General features: G+C 46.4%; 1 protein-coding gene across 8 annotated transcripts in view; it reads left to right on the plus strand.

Moving 5' to 3' along the window:
- Nucleotides 1-218: 218 nt before the first annotated feature.
- Nucleotides 219-22,493, plus strand: part of DISP1 (dispatched RND transporter family member 1) — a 185,183-nt gene continuing 162,908 nt past the window's right edge. For 5 of the 8 annotated variants that reach the window (XM_042926364.1, XM_042926365.1, XM_042926367.1 and 2 more), the window contains exons 1-2: nucleotides 219-318; nucleotides 5,361-5,461. The gene's annotated coding sequence lies outside the window, so the exon portion shown is untranslated. Of the gene's footprint in view, nucleotides 319-512; nucleotides 834-3,043; nucleotides 3,395-5,360; nucleotides 5,462-22,493 lie in introns of those variants that run through there. The other 3 variants (XM_042926359.1, XM_042926360.1, XM_042926361.1) reach the window with 3 other exon arrangements.

Below are 22,493 nucleotides of genomic sequence, written 5' to 3' on the forward strand. Positions count from 1 at the left end.
GCGCCTCCCGTCCCGCAGCGCCGGTCCCTCTCCCCGCCCGCCCGCGTCACCTTCCACCCCGCAAAGCGGAGCTCCGCGTCTGGGCCCCGCGGGGCCCCACCGCCGCCACCGGCCCACCGGCCCACCGGCCGGCGGCCCCGAGGACCCCGCGCCCCTGCCCGCGGCCTGGGGGCGGGACTTCCGGTCCCGCGCGCGTACGCCTTCCGGCGCCAGGCGGAAGCCGGCTCCGGGTCCGCGTTGGGGCCGGAGCGTCCCGGACGCCGGTCTCCTCAGTGGACGCGTCTTGGCCACGCCGCCGCCGCGCGACGGGGAGACCGGGTAGGGCCGGGGGGGCCGGGGGGACCGGGGCGCCCCGCGCGGGCGGAGGGCGACCGAGCATGGTCGGGGCCGCGGGAGGGGTGCCGTGAGGGGCGGGGGGCGCGGGTGGGAGGGGTCGGGGCGCCCAGCCGCGTAGCCTCGCCGCGGGTGCGTGCTGGCTTCCGGATGTGTGTGTGGGTTGGAGGGACATCGGACGCTCCGGGGACACTCGAGTTCTCCCTTCAGCCGAGTCCCCTTCGGGCTGCACTTCTTTGTCACAGGAATTTAGCAGCCCTTCCTCCGGTCGGGGGCTCGGACCCCAGGCCCCACGTACAGTCGCCCACGCCCCCGACTGAGCCAGCAGGCGCCCGCGGACCGTACTGCTGTCAGGCTGACCGCAGTTCTCGTTCTGGAACCCTCCGTGGCGCCAGAGTTTAGCTTGTGCTGCTTCCACTGCCCCGAGCGACCTCGTCAGCACGCTTGGAGCTGCGGAGAGGATCGCAGGGAGCTGTGCCTGCGCTTGTACTGGAGCCCCTGTGCGTTAGTGACTCGGTTTACCCAGTGAGGACAGTCTAGGTGCGGGTGCAGCCGATTACACCCAGTCCCTAGGGTCCGGGTTAGTGACTCGGTTTACCCAGTGAGAACAATCTAGGTGCGGGTGCAGCCGATTACACCCAGTCCCTAGGGTTCGGGTTAGTGACTCAGTTTACCCAGTGAGAACAATCTAGGTGCGGGTGCAGCCGATTACACCCAGACCCTAGGGTTCAGGTTAGTGACTCAGTTTATCCAGTGATGACAGTCTAGGTGTGTGTGCAGCCGATTACACCCAGTGCCTAGGGTTTGGGTTAGTGACTCAGTTTACCCAGTGAAGATCCTCCAGATGCTGGTGGAGTGGATTACATCCAGACCCTAGGGTTTGGGTGAGTGACTCAGTTTACCCAGTGAGGACAGTCTAGGTGCGGGTGCAGCCGATTACACCCAGTTCCTAGGGTTCGGGTTAGTGACTCAGTTTACCCAGTGAGGACCCTCCAGATGTGGGTGGAGTGGATTACACCCAGTCCCTAGGGTTCGGGTTAGTGACTCAGTTTACCCAGCGAGGACCCTCCAGATGTGGGTGGAGTGGATTACACCCAGTCCCTAGGGTTCGGGTTGGTGACTCGGTTTACCCAGTGAGGACAGTCTAGGTGCGGGTGCAGCCGATTACACCCAGTCCCTAGGGTTTGGGTTAGTGACTCGGTTTACCCAGTGAGGACCCTCCAGATGCTGGTGGAGTGGATTACACCCAGTCCCTAGGGTTCGGGTTAGTGACTCGGTTTACCCAGTGAGGACAGTCTAGGTGTGGGTGCAGCCGATTACACCCAGTCCCTAGGGTTTGGGTAAGTGACTCAGTTTACCCAGTGAGGACAGTCTAGGTGTGGGTGCAGTGGATTATACCCAGTCCCTAGGATATGGGTTTAGTGACTTAGTTTACCCAGTGAGGACCCTCCAGGTGTGGGTGGAGTGGATTACACCAGACCCTAGGGTTTGGGTTAGTGACTCAGTTTACCCAGCGAGGACCCTCCAGATGTGGGTGGAGTGGATTACACCAGACCCTAGGGTTCGGGTTAGTGACTCAGTTTACCCAGCGAGGACCCTCCAGATGTGGGTGGAGTGGATTACACCCAGTCCCTAGGGTTCGGGTTGGTGACTCGGTTTACCCAGTGAGGACAGTCTAGGTGCGGGTGCAGCCGATTACACCCAGTCCCTAGGGTTCGGGTTAGTGACTCAGTTTACCCAGCGAGGACCCTCCAGATGCGGGTGGAGTGGATTACACCCAGACCCTAGGGTTCGGGTTGGTGACTCGGTTTACCCAGTGAGGACAGTCTAGGTGCGGGTGCAGCCGATTACACCCAGTCCCTAGGGTTCGGGTTAGTGACTCGGTTTACCCAGTGAGGACCCTCCAGATGTGGGTGGAGTGGATTACACCCAGTCCCTAGGGTTCGGGTTAGTGACTCAGTTTACCCAGCGAGGACCCTCCAGATGTGGGTGGAGTGGATTACACCAGACCCTAGGGTTTGGGTGAGTGACTCAGTTTACCCAGTGAGGACAGTCTAGGTGTGGGTGCAGTGGACTATACCCAGTCCCTAGGATATGGGTTTAGTGACTCAGTTTACCCAGTGAGGACAGTCTAGGTGTGGGTGCAGCCAGTTATACCCAGTCCCTAGGGTTTGGGTGAGTGACTCAGTTTACCCAGCGAGGACCCTCCAGATGTGGGTGGAGTGGATTACACCAGACCCTAGGGTTCGGGTTGGTGACTCGGTTTACCCAGTGAGGACAGTCTAGGTGCGGGTGCAGCCGATTACACCCAGTCCCTAGGGTTGGCTACCACAAGGCCACAGACTGTTGAGTGTTCCCGGAACCGTGGTGTCTCACTCACAGTAAACACAGGTGGTGTCTCTAGTGGCCAGGGAGGGGCGTGTCGGCTTATTTTGTCATTACTGCAGCTCATGCTGAGTATTCTCCTCATTGTCTACACTGCATGTGATTTTTATTGGCTGCGCTTCCTAAGGACATCGTACAGCCTCTCACTTAGGTGTAATTAGAGACTCCGACCTGAACAGGCGAATTGGGTTTTGCCACAAACTGGGCACCCAGCAGGGCAGTCCTCGCGCTGTCACTGTTGGAGGGGACAGCTGCCTAGCGCCTTCCTCCCCTTGGGTGCTAGACTGCGTCGGTGCAGGTTGCCTGGAGACCAGGTTCTGTGGTCTGACTTGCACTAAGTGAACTAGAACGTTCTGTGTTTGTTGGTGCCTCAGTGTATTGGCTGACTTGTAAATCCCTCACCGCCCCCCCGGCTTTATCAGGTGTAATTGACAGACAAGAACTGTGTGTATTCTAGGCGCACCGTGTGGTACACATTTTGATGTACATTGTGACATGATGGTCACAATGAAGCTGATGACACATAGTGACCAGTACCTAGCCGTCTTAAGATCTACCTCGTCCAGATCTCAGATCACAGTGTTAGTAACGCTTATGAACTCTTGATGGACTTGAAAATTTGTACTTGAGTTGGGTGTAATCTCCTTATATTTAGGGACATAGCTGATATTTACAGGTGGGGAGCAGTGTCTAGAAATAAACAGTGCTTCAACATGTAATTAAGTATAGTGGGTAATTTCTCAACTAGAAAATGGTAAAATGGCCTGATCTTTATAGTTATTGTGTTGATTGCTGTGTGGATTTCTCTATATATCTTCATTTAATCTGTTTCTTTAAGTTAGACAGTGTTCCTTTTCTGATAAGGCTTGTTCCGAATTGTCCATAAAATCTTGGTTTAAGAAATGTATTCCTCCCCCTTTCGCTTGGTTTTTGGGAGATAAAACAGTTGGGAAAGTATGCAGGTCTTTAGACTTTAGTTTGCGGTTGAGGAAGTGCTTGTTTTTGAAACACAAGAGCCCTCCCTCTCTGGCAACTGTCTAGTTATATGTCTGAATGATATATTTGAAATTGGATTGCTGTGTGTTCTGGATAATCTCTGGGATTTTTCTTTGTTCTAATCGTTGAGTAAAATTTTAAGTTTTCTGTAGATGAACCCAAGTGTTGTTCTGTAGGATTGTGATACGTTTTACACTTTAACCAATAGTGGAAATTTTAACAGGGCTGGGCAAATTACTAGTTATTCTTAACAGATTTATTACTTATTTTTGTTTCTGCGATGGCAAAATGCGTAGCTGTGCGACGGGAGAACTACTAAGACAGTGATGGCCCGGGCTGTTTTTATTTTCACGTATTTACACATTGCTTTCCATAGTCACCTGTTTGTAATATGTGCAGTAATTTGCTATATTGGGATTTTGGGCTCTGTGCTCCCTGACTGTCAACTTTATAATTACATAGTCCGCTCTCTGTTACCCGTATACCCCATTACAAGGGCACCCCCTGCCGTTTGATGGTATTGATGAAAGGACAGTGTTGATCTGCAGACCTACTGTCCAGCTGCAGGGCCTGTGACGCATGCTGGCTGTCACCAAGATTAGCTGAGGCATCGTCAGCCTCTTCTTTTAGTAGGACTTTCTGCCCTTTCTGTGCTGCTGAGTGAGACCTTTTCTCTCAGTGACTGAGATGACGTTGGCCTCAGCCAAAAGGGCTGTCGGTATAGCCTAGTTCGTTCTGCTGACCTTGATCCCATAAATCTTGGCAAATTTTTTGCCCTCCTGACATGCAGTTATGGCTGTGAACCATTTGTTTACGTTGTTATTGTTTGAAAAAGTTTAAATACTAAATCATGATTGGATTATATAACTGGACTACACTTACTTTTGCTTGGAGCGAGGCATCACATTAAATTCTACAGGAACCATTCTATTGAAGTGATACAGTTGCAAATACTACAGAAAATACACTGATTGTCATTAGTCTTTGTTCTTGTTATGAGTTTTGTTTGTTGGTTTGTTTTAGTTTGAGATCCTCATGAAAAGAAAAACTGTCCAGTAGGAGATGGGGGGGAGGGGATGTTAGGAGGTGATGGTGGGGGCTTTCTGCAGTGGTTGTATCTCACGTTGTTTACAGTTATCAGTGCTTGGTGGTAATAAAAAGAAGAAAGACGTAGTTGGCTTTATCATTGTTTTAAAATACCTTACAGACAGTGCTCTCCTTTACTGCCTGCGGGGCGTAGAGAGAGAAATTCCTCCTGCCGCTCCCACCTGCCTGCGAGAGAACGACCTGGCAAAGGCTCTTGAAGTTGGAAAGTTTACGTGGTCACTGGGAATCGTGGAGAGGCTTGAGGGAAGGATTGAAATGTGAATAAAGAAACAAACATTGAGGTTTATTTTAGCATTGGTATTTTTCGTGGACATTGACGGGAACACTGCGCATGCAAGAAGACCGAGCACCGTGTACGAGTGACCTCGTCTTAGTTAAAGCGGAGATGATAGGGCCGACCCGGGAAGTGATGCATTGTCAGGTTCTAGACTTTCCCACAAGAACTAGTGACCACACAGATAAGAAGTATCGGAGTCGACACCGAACATTTCAGACCTAGGCAGTGACTATTGACTTGGTCTTTCTTTCCTGACAAACAGTTCCTGGTTCCAGTTTGCTCGGTGCTCCAGCTGGAAAGTACCTTGGGAGATACTGTGACGGCACTCCTTGGAGCGAGGTGAATGTTGACCAGCCACGACAGGTGGGCTTCAACTTCCAGACCTCTGTAGCCTCTGCAGGCTCTTATCATCCTGACAGGGCTTGTAATGCCTGTGTCAGCCTGTGCTTGTGACTTAACACGTTTCATTTGATCTCAGAATAAGCCGGTCAGCTTGCGTCCATTCAAGTCACCTCTTTTTTTTTTTTCTCTTGGTGGATCGGAGTTTTCTTTCACACCTGCCGGCTCAGAGGAGATCCTTCTCCAGAGATCTGAGCCCTGAGCACCGCGTGGGGGACAGTTTATCGTGCCTTACTTCCGCATTCCTCACTAGTAGTAATTTGGCGCCCAAGGCAAGCAGGGCGGGAGGAAGAACCCGGAAGAGGAGTGTCTAAGCTAGGAACTAGAGTCCTGTTAGTCCCGTCCTCTTATGGTGCAGAACTTTACTTAATTTTCCCAACATTCCCCCCTTGGATGCTTTTTTAAAAACATCTTTTTTAGTAGGCATCACCCCTTAGCTCTAGGGGTTGGTACTCTCGGACGGCTAAGATGCGTGTTGCAGTTTCCAGGTGATGTTGAGGGACCTGGTCAGGGTTTGTATAGTGTCCGCCACAAATGCAGGCCCGTTGTCACTGTGTATGGTTGAGGGCAGACCAAACCGAGGCATCATTTCACGTAGAAGAGCTTTGGCCACCTCACGACTTCGCACCGTCCTGGTCGGGAAGGCTTTCACCCATCCTCATTACGCGCAGATTATTACGAGGAGGTACCTGAATCCTTTGCTTGGTTTTATATCTGTCAAGTCCACCTCCAAGTCTTGGAAAGGGGTGGGTTTCTGGTAACCGTCAGACCAGGTTTAGGGAGGATATGGTTTGCATATTTAGAGATTGATGAATTAACCAGGCCCCAAGTACATAATAAAGCACGAAAGTCTTTATCTGTTGATGGGTCTACAGTGAGAATAGTCTTGGCATGCAATGGTTGGGGGGAATCCATCCCATTTTCTAGTTGTTTAAATAATCATATGCCCACGGGGTCTTATTATTATCCCCACAGAAGATTGTCTGTACATGAAGTACTGTGACAATTTTTCTGAAGTTTACCTCAAGTTGTGTAGGTTAGGCAAACAACAAACATTTAAAGGCAGTCGGAGCTAGAATTTAACATCCATAACTGTGCGCTGTTGAAACATAGTTTTTCTCTCTAAAAACCCTCATTTCCAGAGATGGCCAAATCAAGACCAATGCGTTTGTAGAACAAGTCACGTCTTAAGAAACCTGGCCTAATTATTTACATAAGCTCAGCAAGAATAGCGATTGATCCTGAGGCTCTGTTCAAGTTTGCTTTCCTGGAACCTTTTATAAGGAAACTCCAGATTGAACTTTTAGTAGCCTCTCCAGGCCAGAAGCCAAGCCAAATACTTGCCATCAGACAGGCCTGCAATACCTGTGGAACTGGGTGAATTCCTCTTCACAAGGTCCCCAAGATATCCTGAGGTTCCTGCACCTGCCAGGAAGTGACCTTCTTTACTGCTGGGAACTGTGTAAGCAAGGTATCCGGCCAACATCTCCAAGGGCCTTTATGAAGTCAACTCTTAATCTGTAGTCCTTAGTTATCAAAAAAAGCAGAACAGCATCCTTTTTAGGAACACTTAACCTGTTCTGTAATAAATGCCTTGTTAACCCCTCGGGTAAGACTGTCTTTGTACTTTTAGGATCCCTGTACTTTCCGTTTAGGATCCCTGCTTGAAAAGGACTTCCTCCCTGGTCTGTTCACGCAGCTTTATGTTGGTTGATGTTTCAAGAGTCTAGGTTTTTCATAACCCTTTTTTAAGGGGGTGAGCAAAGCTTAGAAGAGTCTGACTGATGTAGAATAATAACTGGTAATTTATGTAGAAATATTTACAGAGTGCTTTTCTTATATCGTCATTTGGTCCTGAGGCAGGATGGAATGTCAGGGACAGAAACCCTGAGCTTCAGGAAGGTTAGGTGACCAGCCCGGTGATGTCTTCTGGAATGGGGTGCTGGACCTGGGGTGCAATCCCAGGTCTTTATGTGGACTCACCCGTTCAATTGCGTCTCAACTCTTGGGCCCTTATACATCAGGTATTTTTAAATGTATCTTGGAGCCCCTTTGGCTTTCTCATTTCTTCTCCCTTGTCACCAAACTAACTTGTCTCCGGGGAAATAAGTTGCTGACTCAGCTTAATTGTTCTCTTCTGCAATTAAAGTGCTATCATCGCGGGATTAGCGTGAACCTGTAGCAGTCATGTAATGCAGTCTTCTGCCTCATCTGGATACTCTCATAACCCTTTCCTTCCCAGAGTATTTATGGCCCTTGCAGGAATACTTAGAGTAACAAGGTGTTCACTTTCTGGTGCAGCCTTGGTTCATTGTTGGGTTATTCTTTTCCTTGTAACAGGTTCAAATTGCCTGTTGTGGTTTTTATTTATTTATTTTTTTTAAATTTATTTTTTTTAATTTTTTTTAACGTTTATTTATTTTTTTGAGACAGAGAGACAGAGCATGAACAGGGGAGGAGCAGAGAGAGAGGGAGACACAGAATCCGAAACAGGCTCCAGGCTCTGAGCTGTCAGCACAGAGCCCAACGCGGGGCTCGAACTCACGGACCGTGAGATCATGACCTGAGCCGAAGTCGGACGCTTAACCGACCAAGCCACCCAGGCGCCTGCCTGTTGTGGTTTTTATGTTTTAGTTATATCATCCAGAGCAACACTGAAAATCTGTTTTCTCTTTGCAGTGTAAAATTTTGTCATATATTTAAGGATAACTGTCTCTTCTCCAGGTTAAATAATGCCAATACCTACATGTGATACTGTCCCGATCATCTTATTCTGGCTCCACTAGGTTGTCAGTATCTTGAAAATATGGCTTCCCTAATTGTCTACACTATTTTATTTTATTTTTAAAATGTTTACTTAGTTTTGAGAGAGAGAGAGACAGAAAGAGAACAAGTGGGGGAGGGACAGAGAGAGAGGGAGGCACGGAATCTGAAGCAGGCTCCATGCTCTGAACTGCCAGCTCAGAGCTCGATGCGGGGCTTGAACCCACGAACTGTGAGATCATGACCTGAACCAGAGTCAGACACTTAACTGACTGAGCCATCCAGGGGTCCCTGTCCACACTATTTTATTTTATTTATTTGTTTATTTTTTTAATTTTTTTTTTTTAACGTTTATTTTATTTTTGAGACAGAGAGAGACAGAGCATGAACAGGGGAGGGGCAGAGAGAGAGGGAGACACAGAATCTGAAACAGGCTCCAGGCTCTGGGCTGTCAGCACAGAGCCCGACGCGGGGCTTGAACTCACGGACTGTGAGATCGTGACCTGAGCCGAAGTCAGACACTCAACCGACCAAGCCACCCAGGCGCCCCTGTCCACACTATTTTAGATGTCTGATCAAGGCAGCAAATATGGGGGCTTTTCCTTCCTGTAGGGTGGACACCTACTGTCATATTATTGCACATTCAATACTATTGAGGTTTAAAATTACATTCACATTTAAGCAGACGCATCTAGCTCTTATATTAAGCATTTGGTAAACCACAGCTCCCAAAATTATATGGGAAATCTGTTAATCTGCTCTCTCTACCTGTACAGCTGGTTTTTGAACTCATCTACAAGACTTTACGTTTATTCCTGTTAACTTTGATCCTGGCCGGGTTTCAGAAGCTCAGCATTTCAGCTTGTAGTGATCTGTTTTTGTTCCGTTTTCTAACACACTTATCCTTTTCAGCTTTTATGTTTATAATGCTTATCCCTTAAAGCTTGGTTGAGTCAGGGCTGGCTTTCATTATAGCTAAGTAGCTAATGCTCCTTGTGAGGCTTTGCGGCAGATCACCTACGGGTAATTTTATACCAGGTTTTCCGTGGAGAAGTGTGACAAGTGATAGTTCTCTGGATCTGGTACCCTTATTCCCTGGAAGACCCTAGAATTACTTATAGGCCAACCCAGAGTTGTGTCGGATTTTCCGCTCCCTACCACTCACTTTCACACGCATGTCTCCAAAGAATAGAGAAAACCAATTGCTGGAATTGTGTTCCTAGGCACCTGGCTCTCTCCTACCCCTCCAGACTGGATGTTACCACTTAAACCTAGAATAGTTGAAACCTTGATTCGAAGAAAGCCTCTGGGACCTGCCATTTCTTATGTTAATGATTTTGCTTGAAGTTCATCTTTCAACTATGTATGAACTCTTACCCAGCTGCCATGAGCTGTAAAAAAGATTTAAAAAAAAGACTTATAGAGGGAAATGATAATAAATGTTCTTGGAAACTACACTTGCCAGTGGCCTCAGTCCATTATTGTAATCGAGATATACAGTTATATCTATGGGTTATGTGGAGATCGACATAGATTGTATGTAGAGATTATTTTCATTTTTAGTCAATGTGAAACCTTCAAATCCCAAACTAGTAATCTCTCATAGACAGCGTTTTTAAGCTTTAGTTCAAATCTTAGTTTTTTATCTCCATACTTTTAACATTACGGTGGCTTATAGCTAAGTCTGGATTTGAGGAAAGTCTATCAGTTGTGAGATTAATTCTGTATGTATTAGATGGCATATGGGGAGTGAGACATGAAATAACTGAGTTTTTATTGAGTCAGCAACAGGACGGCAGAGGAGTGGCTCAGGATGCCTGGCTTCTAGAAGTGGCTATGCTGCTCATGCGCTGTGGCCGGGCGAGGGGCCTGTTCCGGTAACGGGGTCGGTACATCCCTCTCAGCCTCCGTTGCTTAATTCCTACTGTGGTAAGTCCTTTTCTGAAGCTAGACATGGCTGTGATCTGTGGCCTCCGGGCCCCTTTCCAGCTCTGATATTCTGGAGCTGTCCGGTCCAGTCGTGACCCGTCACAGGTGGCCACACGGAACCTCACTGCACGTGCCCAGATGCCACATATGGCCGTGGTTATCACACCAGAGGGTGTGGGTAAGTGTCCTGGTGGACGCTCTTCTAGAGCCTGCCCTGTGTAAAGCCAGGGACAGATCCCAGTAGCACAATTTAATGTGGAAAATGGGCTCTTTAGGAGAGTCTGTGTCTGGTGCACAAGTGCCTCAGTGACGGCTGGGTTCTTTCATTGACACGTAATCACTGCCGGGTGCCTTCACCAGCAGGTGCGAGTGGTTGCACAGACAGACACAGTGTGCTGGAGGGTTTAGACGTCCTACGCACTTGGTTTGCACAGCCCTTTCTTGTATCTGTCATACCACAGAGGACAGGGGACTCGGGAACTGCCCCTCTGTTGTGAGATCTCTGTTTCTGTGAAATGGCTTCGGAGGGCCAGTGACAGTGACAGCTGCTTTTGAACAAATGCATTACATCTGTGTCCAGAGTGTGGACAAGAGTGCTGTCTGTGTTAGGGGAATTTGGCTAAACAGGTATCTTTAGACCAGTGATTTTTAACCTGTCAGATCCAACACTCTATTTTTATAACAGGTATTTTACAGTTCCTCCTTTACTATCCTGAAATGAATTCATAGGCATACTGTAACTACTTACAAATCTGATGGCAAAGAAATGAACACAATTTCTAACTATGATGTAAAGGAGGAATAAAAATAAAATCATTAAAAAATGATTTAAAATATTTTTAATACGCGTGTGTTCGATACATTCCAGATGGTCAGCGTTTTGTGTCTGTGTCTAGAATTACTGTGGATGAGACGGTTACAAATGCACGCTTGTGCGGGTGGGTTGTACTTAACGTATGTGCTGCCATTGAGGTGATTTTCCAAAATGGCGAATAATTTGGTAAAATGCAGAGAATAGTTAGGTATGGTCTTGCCTTGGCTTCAAAGCAGTTTTATTTTGGGAAAATTTGGTGATTATTAAAAGTGTGAGAAAGATAATTTGTATTTTTTTTTAATGTTTTTATTTATTTTTGAGACAGAGACAGAGCATGAGCAGTGGAGAGAGGGAGACGCAGAATCTGAAGCAGGCTCTAGGCTCTGAGCTGTCAGCACAGAGTCTGATGGGGGGCTCGAACCCACGGACTGTGAGATCATGACCTGAGCTGAAGTCGGACGTGTAACTGACTGAGCCACCCAGGCACCCCAAGATAATTTGTATTTTTATGTTACGTGGTGTTACACTCGAGGCTTAGGTAATTTAGACATGCTTTGCATCCACATGTATTTCTGGTGGGTTATTAAAAACGCAGAGGGACGCCTGGGTGGCTGAGTCGGTTGAGCGTCCGACTCTTGATTTTGGCTCAGGTCATGACCCTGGGGTCGTAGGATTGAGTCCTGAGTCGGGCTTTGTGCTGGGATTCTCTCTCTCTTCCTCTGTCCCTGTCCCCCACTTGCGCATGCTCTCTCTTAAAAAAAAAAAAAAGACAAAGTCCAGGGTCAGTATTAAAGAATATTGTGATTTATTAGTCATACCTGCCATAGATAGAATGAGGACGTCTGAGTAGGACTTGCCGTGTATTCTGCCTCTGTTCAGTGGATCCTGACACCTCCCTCCCAGGGGCTTTGGAAAGATGCTGGAGAGGGTTTTGGTTGTCATAGTGATGGGTGTAGGTGTGTGTAGTTAGCACTTAAGATTTGGGAACCAGGGATGCTTTGGACAGCTGTACACAATGGGAAAATATCCCGTCCAAAAATCTTGCTGTCCTCATTGAGGAACACTGTCCAGCTTGGAGAAGAGTCTAATTATGGTAACCGTTCTGCGCAGGATGGTCACTGGGACTTAAACAGAGACCAGATCTCTCTTTGTTGGGGATATTGTTATGGGTATCTTGACATTGAGTGGGGTATGGTACCATGTGGTCTTCAGGGTTTTTTCTGGCTCTGTGATTGCCTGAGTTAAGTCAGGGGTCAGGAGACTGCACCCCTCAGGCTAAGTATGTCCTGTTGTAGTAAATAAAGTTTTATTAGAACACAGTTCTGCTCATTCATTTATATATTGTCACTGGCTGCTTTGGGGCTACAGTGGCAGAGTCAGGTAGTTGCCGTGGAGATGTTTTGGCCTGCAAAGCCTGAATACTGCTGGCCTCTTTACAGGAAAAGTTTCTAGATATAGCACGTATCAGGAATGTTTTTTGAATGACACCAGTGTGTGAATTGATGTGATTCTTAGATCTTTAGTAGTTTTCTGTGTGTGTGTGTTTAGTAGTTTTCTAAGTATGTGATTCTTAGATCTTTAGTAGTTTTCTGTGTGTAGTGATTCTGAAGTCTTTTCTGTGTCCCTGTAGCACTGAAGACTAGCCACGAGACAGACCGACAGTAAAACTTGGAGCAGAATTCTCTGCTTGAATTTGCAGATGTCACTAAGTAGTCTAAGGTCTGTGCCAATTTCGTGTGGCTCTTCAGCTTTGGGATTGGGCTGGTCGTTGATTTCCTCACAATGGTGATATACGAACTGGTAGTTAGGAAATACTTTCAAAGCCAGGACAATGAGAAAAAAGTTGCATCTCACAATCTTATGAAATCAGCTCTGGAGCTTAAAAATTCCATGTAGGGAACGTCACTGTTCTTTCCCCTCCTATGGATTTTAATAAAGAAAAGTTGGCATTGTGCAGAAGGTACTAACAAAATAACCTTCTGAGCACTTAAAATATTAAAATACTTTAATATTTTACAAGAAACAGACATCTGTTAACCCTAACTTAAAAAAGACAAAAAAGGGGCACCTGGGTGGCTTAGTCGATTGAGTGTCCGAGTATGGCTCAGGTCATGATCTCATGGTTCACGGGTTCGATCCCTGCGTCGGGCTCTGTGCTGACAGCTCGGAGCCTGGAGCCTGCTTCTGATTCTATGTCTCCCTCTCTCTCTGCCCCTCCCTGCTCACATTCTGTCTCTCTCTCAAAAATAAACATTAAAAAAACAAGCAAGAAAGAAAAATAAATACCTGTTTGAGTCTTTTGGTATGTTGGTATATATTAGGGTTCTCCAGAGAAACAGCCAATATGGTGTATGTGTGTGTGTGTTTTAAAAGAGATTTATTTTAAGGAACTGGCTCATGAAATTGTGGGGATTAATAAATCCAAAATTTGTAGGGCACACTAACAGGCTGGAAGGTCGGGCAGGAGTTGGTGCTAAAGTTTTGAGGCAGAGTTCTTTTTTCTCTGAGAAACCTGTTTTTGTTCTCAGAGCCTACAACTGCTTACATGAGTCCCACCCACACAATCCAGGGTAATCTCCTTTATTTGAAGTCAATTTAGATATTAGTCACATCTACAAAATACTTGAACTGCAACCCTAGATTCATGTTTGATTAACTTAGCTGTATCCCAACCAAGTTGACCCATAAGACCAGCTATCAGCACTACAAACACATTTTGGTACATTAAAATATGTGGTGTATAAAGTATTACATAGTGAGTACTAATTAAGGACGTGTCTATATTTGTAGACCAGTAGTCTCTAAGGGATTACCTGGGTCTTCATTCATGTGTCAAATAAAGACTAAAAAATGGGCAATTTAATCAACCTTTGAAATTTGAAAGTTCTCTCTTTTGTGTGTGTGGTTTTTGTATGTTGTGTATTTAAATGTAGGGTGCCTTGAATAATTTAAAAATTTTATAGCAATTTTTTTTGTTTTTTAATAAGTTAATGTTGTTGCTAACTCTTTTGTATAAAAAATTCTTAGAGTTGGCAATTAGTCTTGAGCTTTTTAGTCAAATTCTCGTCATTTGTGGTTGGGAAACTGGTCCCAGGAAGATGGAGTGATTTTGCCCAGGTGAATAAAAGAACCATCTTTAGAAGCCAGATCTGGTTTCCAATCCAGTGCCCTTTCTACTGAGAGTGATTACAGTTTAAGTGATGCTAGTTAAGGGGTTTTCTGAAGAGGGGGTGATTTTGAGTGTGTACTTCAGGGACGGAGTATGAACTGATAGTTACCAGAACGGAGGCGACACTCAGGCCGTTCTCGGGCCCTGGGGGGAGGGTGGGTGGAGAGAAGTGGGTGTGTCTTAAGGGGTGTACAGGCGGATCCCAAATCCACGAAGGGCACTGTGCTACCCGTGAGGCTCGGAGAGGTTTTACAAGTACGAGCTAGCCATTGGTTGGTTCACAGGGGATATTCCAGAGGACCTTGAAGTAGAGAGAACATGTGGCCTGAAAGACCTCACTGAGGGAGCTTTCCTTCGCGAGGACCGTCAGAGAGCAGAGGAACAGGGAGCTGTGGGGACCCCGCTCCTCTCTGTAAGGGGCGCAGGGCAGGGACTTGCAAGTCCCCTGGAAGGGAATTTGAAGGGTTCCACGGGGCATAGAGAAGACGTTGGAGGGTGTAAATGGATTCTTGAGAAGGCTGCCAGGTTTGAGGCATAACCTGAGTTTACTTCCTTACCTGCAAAATGAGCATAATAATTCCCAGTGCACTAAGTCGTTAGAGGGAGTGAAGGAGATGACGTATGTAGTGCTTATTAGCACAATGCCCGGCACGTAGGCCTCCAGAGTGATAGCTTTTTTATACTACGTCATGGCAGCTGCCTGAGGGTCTTATCAGGAGGTGTTGCTGGGGTGAGATCCTTTTTTTCATTCCCCTTTCGCTTATCCTAGCTACTCTATGCCACCCTGCAGTTCTGCAGTGTGGGTTCTTTCTTCAGGCAGGTGCACGTCCCTGACTACGCGGAGTACTTTCTTACCGCTGCCGCACTCTTACGCACTTTGTGGGGGGGTTGTCTTTCAGTTGCAAATTTAATTTCATCAAATTGAAAAGATGTACTTAAATATGGCACTGTTCCCAATTAATTTTACTTTTTTTTTTTTTTTTTTTTGCACTTTCAATATAACTACAAAGATAACAGTTGGAAAGGGGAACGAAAGTCCAGGATTTTGAAGTAACTTCTCCCTTTCCTCTTCAAAGGGTCATTTCCTTCAGGTTGTAAGTAAAAAACAAAATGAAATATGTATATCTTTTAATGTTTATTTATTTTTGAGAGAGACAGAGACAGAATGTGAGTGGGTTAGGGGCAGAGAGAGAGAGGGAGACACAGAATCGCAAGCAGGCTCCAGGCTCTGAGCTGTCAGCACAGAGCCCGGCGCGGGGCTCGAACTCATGAACTGTGAGATCGTGACCTGAGCTGAAGTCAGATGCTTAACCAGCTGAGCCACCCAGGCGCTCCAAAATGGAAATATTTCAATGGATGCCAACTCCGAAAAGAAGGGACTTAAAAGACATTTTCTGTGGTATTTGCTTCTTAAGATACAAAAGCACTTCAGGATATAGACTCAGCAGTAATTAAATAACAGATTTGTTTCATTGTATGGGATCAAATATGAGATTACTAGATCTGAGGCATAGCGTATCTGCCCCAACTTTATTGCGTAATTATTTCTGAACTGGACCTGGGAACATTTCACTGTATTCAGAACATTGGTAGGATTTGCTTTTGACTCCGAGAAACTTGATGTGTTTAGTTAAAATTTCAAGCAGCCTTTGTGACATTTGAAGATCTGTTGATAAGGACTCTCTGCAACCCGTGGGGCTGGAAGAGACCTCTCAGCACAGGTTTGTAGGCTGGGTTTAAATTTAAGTTGAGAAATTTGTGTGTGTCTACATTCACAAGCAAAAAGAGTTTGGGGGCGCCTGGGTGGCTCCGTCGGTTAAGTGTCTGACTTCGGCTCAGGTCATGATCTCGCAGTTTGTGACTTCAAGCCCAGGTTCGGGCTCTGTGCTGACAGCTCGGAGCCTGGAGCCTGCTTTGGATTCTGTGTCTCCCTCTCTGTCTGCCTCTCCCCCACTCATTCTCTGTCTCTCTCTCTTTCAAAAATACATAAAACGTTAAAAAAAAAAAAGTTTGGAAAAGTTGAAAGAGATCCTTAGGGGAGGAAGTACAGTTGAAAAAGTTTCTTTGGGGGCTCCTGGGTGGCTCAGTTGGTTAAGCGTCTGACTCTTGGTTTCCGTTCAGGTCATGATCTCATGGTTCGTGAGTTCGAGCCCTGCATCAGACTCCATGCTGTCAGTGCAGAGCCTGTTTGGGATTCTCTCTCTCCCTCTCTCTCTGTCTCTCTTTCTTTTTTTCTCTCTCTCTTCCCCCTTCCCTCTCCCTCTCTCTCTCCCTCTCTCTCTGGCCGTCCCCTGCTCATACCCTCCCTCTCTCTCCAAATAAATGAATAAACTTGAAAAAAGTTTCTTTTTAGCAACCTCTAACTGCTTTTTTAAAAAACGACGCAATTAAATGAACATTAATTTTTTAATGACGGATGTTCTGTAGTTTGATCACAAGGTTGAACAGTTTTGTATTTTCAGGCCCCAGTGTTTCAGCTTGTGTGGTGTCCGGTGTCAAAGTCCTAGGGTAGTTATATGTTGTAGTCTCTAGTGGCACCTGATTTTCAGTGAGATGCGCTGGTAATTCTCGCCCTGAAGAGCCGGAGTGGTTTGTGGACCATCGTGTTTGCTCCAGAGCCGCTGGCGGGCACTGCCCTGCTGTCCCCTCCTCTCCCTGCTCCGTCGTCCCCTCCCTTGTGGCGCATCCCCTCTCACAGGCGCCGCACGTGTCAGCGTCACCCCGTTGCTCTAATTGTGTCCCTTAACCTCTCCCCCAGACCTCCGTTTCCCTCGTAACCGGCAGCCTATCTGTAATTATTTGATGTTGTTAATTCAGAGGAAAGTGTGGAATGACCGACCGGTCTACTTATTATATGCAATTGTATAAACCGTGTGTTTTAAACTGGAATTTGTAGAACCAAACAAAAACCTGTCAATCCAAAGTGTTAGTAAGTGGTTTAATACATAGAGACGGCTTCTTTACCTTGTTTCTTCAGACTTCCTTTTTTTGGATTCCCAGTTGCTCCGAGAACACACTTCTTCCCCGGAGGGGTGGAGGAGAGGAGACAGAATCGTGGGGGGAGACAGACCTTTTCCAACTTGACGGATCCGTGGAGTTGCTCCTTGACTTTCTTCTGCAGGTGCTTCCTCTGTAATCTCACTACAGCTCGTTTTGCAGGTTCCTGTCTTCACCTTGCCCTGCGGTGGGTTCTCCTGCTTTCCATGTTATCAACTCACACCCTCTCCCGTGAAGCTTAGGCTCTCACTTTGCTTTTTAGAACCATGCTGCTGAGTTCTGTTGACACAATTAACTTTTTCCATCAAGGAGTGAAGGTCACCACTAAATGCGTTCCTCTTGTTGAGAATGTCTCTACTAATACTGGCTTCTATTTATTGATCGTATACTGTATGCCAGGCACTGTCCCAGCCGTTTACTGTACATTGTATTCGGGCCTCACGACAACCTTATTTATGGTAGATACTTCTATTTCCTTTGTATAGGTGAGGAAACCAAAGTTTGGAGAGATTAAATAATTTAAGTTTGTAACACTTGAAAACGGTGAAGCGAATTCTAAAGCCTGTCTGCTTTGGATTGTACAGTTTTCCTCTGTGTTTTCAAAGCGCCTTCAATTCCGGGTCTACCCTAAAGCACTTTCTATGAGAGCGTCAACAGCATGTTGGTTCTAGAGCTCTTTTTAATATTCACGCGCTCGTAGTAGTGTTTAGGATCCACATGTCCCGCTTTAAACTTCCCTGAAATGCAGTCAGTGTATTATAGACAAGGGTGGTGCTGTTATTATCGTAGCTTCTGGCACAAAGTAGGAAGTGCTTACAAAATATTTGCTGCGTGGGTGAAAACAGTGACAGACCGAGAGGTGGCATTAGTGTGGGGGGCTATTCACAGAAGAATTCATTTCCTTTGGAATGTGAAGCAGGAACTTTTCTCCCATTGCAGCATGCTGCAGGGCAGGGCCGGAATCCAGGCTTTGATTAACATCACCCAGGCTCTCCTTTGTTGTGTAGCTTTACAACCACAAGTTACTGCCAGCTGAAAAGGATGGTGGGGAGTGATGATGAATGCATTTCCATTTGCTGCAAAGAAAATTTTAGACAGTTTCACTCATTTTAAACCGAGATAAAAAGGCCGCTTTGAAAGGAAGAGTAAATTAATGGTTACCGAGTAAGTGGTTATCAGATTCCTTCTCCAGATGTCACCTCAGGTGGTGCTGCCCGTGGTCATCGGTCATCGCTGCCAGGTCACAATTGCTTCTCAGATAGTTTCTGCCCTGGGGGTGGGGGGTGATGGGAGAATTCCGGGGCTCTTAAGGGTCTTTTCTTTCCATCCCCGAGTTGTAGGTTTTAGATCTAGGTGTTACTTTCCCTGAGACTGCTTAGGGTTTCTTAGGCCATCAAGGTCAGATGCAAGCCAGACTTTTGGAATTACCTGCCATGGGTCCTCATGCCCCTGGAACGTATTACACAAACGAACGAAACTGTTCTGAGTAGGCTCACATCTCCGATTCCCACCCCCAGCTGCTAAGGCTGTGAGGGGGGCATATTGAATTGTGGTTGCAGAGTAATTGGTGGTTCTTGATTATTTTTGACTTTATTAAGTTGTTAAAATTTTTTTTTAACGTTTATTTATTTTTGAGACAGAGAGAGACAGAGCATGAATGGTCTGAGAGCAGAGCATGAAGGTCAGAGAGAGAGGGAGACACAGAATCCGAAACAGGCTCCAGGCTCTGAGCTGTCGGCACACAGCCCGACGCGGGGCTCGAACTCACGGACCGCGAGATCCGGACCTGAGCCGAAGTCGGACGCCCAACCGACTGAGCCACCCAGGCGCCCCAGACTTTATTACCGTTTTTTATGGTTGCCTTTCAAGGTCACTGCGGCAGTATATTACAGAAAAATTTCATTAGTCCCTTAATACTGTAACCTGATTGTTAGTAATAAGATCTCTGGGCTCAGGTGAGCAGGTCAGTGGTCACTGGTATGCTTTAATAATTATTAATGATTTCATTTGTGGCTGTTTGGTATTGGATGTGGTTGTGTTGGCTGAATGCTGTATGATGGGCATTAGGATTACCTGCACCCATCAGGGAGCGAGTAACTGAAATGTAATTTCTTTAATTAACAAGTGCGCAGCGTGCTTTTCGATGCTTCTAGTAGTGCCGTAGCGTAAAATAAGAGAAACGGGATTCCGTGGCTAGCTATTAAATGAGCTAGAATCATTAAGTGTTTACTATATGCCGATTCTCGTGCTCAGGACTTTGTGTCTGTTCTTTCGAATTTAACCCTTCTGCAGGCCTGTTAAGGGGTATCATGCCAGCCTCACAGTTAGGGACACTGAGGTCTGTGGAAGGGACGTAGACTGCCCGTGTGGCACAGTAACTGGACCTGGGATTTGGACCTGGGCACCCCGACCTCAGGGCCGTAGCCCTTGGCTGCTTTGCTGCGCATCAAGCCCGGAGGCCTTGCTGTGTGTGGAATACAGCTCCCTTGAGGGTTTCACTCCTGAGGTCCACCACGTACGTCATTTCCTGTTGGAGCGTGTGTATACATGCAGGGTTTTCCATTTCTGTTCTAATGAAACTTTCATCTTTAGTTTCAGTGGTTGCCAGTTGGTTTCTTGCAAAACATTTTCGGCTTTTAGCATTTAAAAAGATTTTTTTGTAATCTTTATTTATTTTTGAGAGAGTGAGAGAGAGACAGCGAGAGCAGGGGAGGAACAGAGAGAGGGGGAGACACAGAATCGGAAGCAGGCTCCAGGCTGAGCTGTCGGCACAGAGCCCGACGCGGGGCTCGAACCCACGAACCGTGAGATCATGACCCGAGCCGAAGTTGGACGCTTAACTGACGGAGCCACCCAGGTGCCCCCAGCTTTTACCATTTTTATTCAGGTGAGAGGATTGGGTCACCTTGCCGACTGCCACGTGTGCTTCAAAGTCGGGGGTAGTCAGACCTTTATACTGGTAGGAACAAAAACCTTAAAGCATTCATACTTTATTTTGGGTCATGTTATAATTTGGGGGGCAGAAATTGCTTTGAAGTTTATCTTACACAGTTATGGAAATTAATTTCTGTTCTTTAAAATGTACAGACGGGGAAGTTCTGGAAGCATCCTGTGAAGAAGAGAAAAAATCCACTCAGAATTTAAAATTGGCCATGGAGGGGGCGCCTGGGTGGCACCTGGGTGGCTCAGTCAGTTGAGTGTCCAGCTTCGGCTCAGGTCATGATCTCAGGGTTCACAGGCTCGAGCCCCTCATCGGGCTCTGTGCTGACAGCCTGGAGCCTGCTTCCGATTCTAGGTGTCTCTCTCTCTCTCTCTCTCTGCCCCTCCCCTGCTCGTGTTCTGTTTCTCTCTCAAAAATAAATAAAATTGGCCATGGACAGTTTAAAAAGGGGGTGTGGAAAGAGCAGGGATAATCCATATGTGGGCTGTTGAACTCAAGGAGTCTCACGTTATTTTGTCCTAGAGTCAACCTTTATAACACTATTATTGGGAAATACTTGACTTACTTATCTTTTTCTGAACACTCTGATTTTTGGAGCACAGTTTCTAAATTCACAAAATAATCTTTATACAACAAGATGTTATTGTATTTTGGGATTATATGCTCATTCTGAATTTTAACAAATTTTAACTAGCTGAAATGAGTTTTATATCTTTGAGGTGATATAATTAAAAACATTTTTTTCTTTTTTTTTAAATTCCAGAAAGGTGGGGGTTGGACAGGTCGGTAGGTACCTAAGAAAGCAGCTACTGGGTTTTCTTTATCATATACGAAGTGTTAGCCTTGCATTTTGCTACGAAAGGGGCATTCGCTTCAGCTTGAGCTTCATCTTTCTTGCGAAAACCTATACATGTAAGCACGCTTTTGGAACAGTAAACAGCTTGAGCTACTGTATATGCTATAGTTTTATTTGGAATCTTTTTAGCTGAATAAGGAAGGAGTATAGTTGACTGTACCAGCTGTGGTATTCATGATAAAAATGATCTGATCTAGCCACCTGCAACAGTGACCTGCTTGGTGGTGAACACACTCGAGGGTCATGAAAAGCAGGAAGGGAACCGGCTTGGGGCCGGGTATCAGGTACTCCAGTGTTAACTCAGATCCTGGGCTAGAAGCTTTGTATTATTATCTCTTTTTAAAGATGAAGAAACTGGAATTTGAGAAGCGGATGGCTTGTGTTTGTGGAGAGAACTGCCAGGTGCAGAGCTAGGGTTCCACCCTGGGCCCCCCACCTGGGGCTCTGACTCCGAGGCCTGGATGCTCTGTCCTGTCCTGTGCTGTCTTCTCTCTTCGTTCCACTTTCACGCTTTGACCTCCGCTGGAAGGTTTTCATTCCGTTTCTTTTCTTTTACTGGTTATCCTAAGGAAGTTAAGGACAGTAGGATCAGCCTCTTTCTGATACACACTGCTTTATTGGCATTACAGTTCTGGGACTTGATCTTTTAACCCCAGAAAATGACGTAGTGTTTAGATTTACCCATATGCATTTATCTTTTTTTTCTTTTCTTTTTTTTTTTTTTTTTCCTTCTGACCACTCCTTCGTGTGTATCAACAGTAAGATGAATTGTTTTTTAACGCATCTCCCCTTTAGGGCTTTACGTGGGAGGGTTTCTGCTCTGCACCTGGCATACACCCACCTGTTTGACTCCTGTGACCTTTTCCTCTAGCTTCTCCTCTCCCCTCTTCAAGTTCTAGCTCCCCTCTTCAAGTTCTGTGCGGATGCGCATAGGACATGCTGGTTTCAGAACTAACTCACCTCTAGGTTTGTGCTTTCTTACCATTTCCGCCTTGGAACATGTCTCTTGCTTTATAGCTAGCTCTGCCCTACGTTTTAAAAAGAATTTTGAGGGGCGCCTGGGTGGCGCAGTCGGTTAAGCGTCCGACTTCAGCCAGGTCACGATCTCGCGGTCCGTGAGTTCGAGCCCCGCGTCGGGCTCTGGGCTGATGGCTCGGAACCTGGAGCCTGTTTCCGATTCTGTGTCTCCCTCTCTCTCTGCCCCTCCCCCGTTCATGCTCTGTCTCTCTCTGTCCCAAAAATAAATAAAAAAACGTTGAAAAAAAAATTTAAAAAGAATTTTGAGATCTGTAAGACAGCATCTCTGGGCACTCTGCAGCCATCAGGTTTGTACTGCCAGAACTAGAAGTCCGCCTTGTCCTTGTGCTTGTCTGGAGTGTTTTGCACCGAACCTGGGGGTGGGGGAGGACTTGCATACCCATTCTTACTAACTAGCAAAACTCTTTCATTGAGAATCATAGGAAATAACTTGTGAGCCAGCCACGTACCCTGGAAATGACTGGTTTGAAGGAGAATGATGGGGTTTAG

This window comes from Panthera leo, chromosome F3, assembly GCF_018350215.1.
Source record: "Panthera leo isolate Ple1 chromosome F3, P.leo_Ple1_pat1.1, whole genome shotgun sequence".
NCBI classification, from domain to species: Eukaryota; Metazoa; Chordata; class Mammalia; order Carnivora; family Felidae; genus Panthera; species Panthera leo.